Source organism: Helobdella robusta, assembly GCF_000326865.2.
Source record: "Helobdella robusta unplaced genomic scaffold HELROscaffold_7, whole genome shotgun sequence".
In the NCBI taxonomy this organism is placed as follows: domain Eukaryota; kingdom Metazoa; phylum Annelida; class Clitellata; order Rhynchobdellida; family Glossiphoniidae; genus Helobdella; species Helobdella robusta.
In genome coordinates, this window is record NW_008705398.1 from 3,749,880 (window position 1) to 3,751,100 (window position 1,221).

Sequence of the window (1,221 nt, forward strand, 5' to 3'; positions counted from 1 at the left end):
ATTGCAAGAGAAGTACCTCGCAAAGCATCAACAACTATCACACATTTTGTAGACTTTGAAAAAAAATTTGATCGAGTTCCCCCTGAAACAATCAAGTGGAGTCTACGTCAACAACTCATTCCAGAATATCTTGTTGGACTTGTGATGGAAATGTATACGAATAATAAGACTCTTGTCAGCAAAACGGTTGGAAACACAGATGCATTTGACATCGGCGTTGGAGTTCACCAAGGCTCGATTCTCAGTCCACTGTTATTTATAACTGTGATGGAAAAAATCACAAAACCGATACGGACTGGTGACATTAGGAATCTAGTATATGCTGATGATAATGTTATAACAGCCACGTCTGAGCAGAATGCAGCACAGATGTTTGAAGATTTGAACACCAGACTCGCCGATCATGGATTCAAAGTCAACATCAGCAAAACCAAAGCAATGAACACTAATGAATCCATCCAATCCACAGCTACTGGACGATGGCCCTGTACAGTTTGTAAAGCTGGTGTAGGTAACAATTCAATCAAGTTTCCGCAGTGTAACCAGTGGTGTCACAAACGTTGTTCAAAAATAATTGGTACTTCATCTAAAGTTTCCAATTTTGTTTGTCCTGCTTGCATCAATCCACAACAACAAATTCAAAATAGCAATGTTTTTGAAGCCATTAAGGTTGTGAAAGTCACATCGTTTCAATATCTAGGGGATGTTCTGGTTTGTACTGGAACAGCTGAAGCTGCCGTTCGAGCACGCATACGTGCAGCCTGGAATAAATGGCATCTCCTTGCCTCTATATTGATGCGGCGTGACATTCCACTACCACTACAATCAAGATTTTATAAATCTGTGATACGTCCGGTCATGTTATATGGTGCAAAAACATGGCCAATGACAACCAAACTGAAACAACAACTTCAACGAACCGACATGAAAATGCTCCGATGGATGCAACAAATTAGTCTGAAGGACCACATCAAATCTACCGAAATCCTGCGTCGTGCTGGTTTAGATGATATAAAGGACGAATGCCGGCAACACCGTCTGCGGTGGTTTGGTCATGTCAAACGAAGTGGAAACAGTGCCATAACTTCTTTGCAGATGTTGGCACACGTCCCAAAGGCCGTCCAAAGAAGTCCTGGTCGCAAACAATCGAGCAAGACATGAAAACTCTAAATTTAAATTAAATGGATACAACTGATCGTATAATTTGGCGCAAAAAGTTGA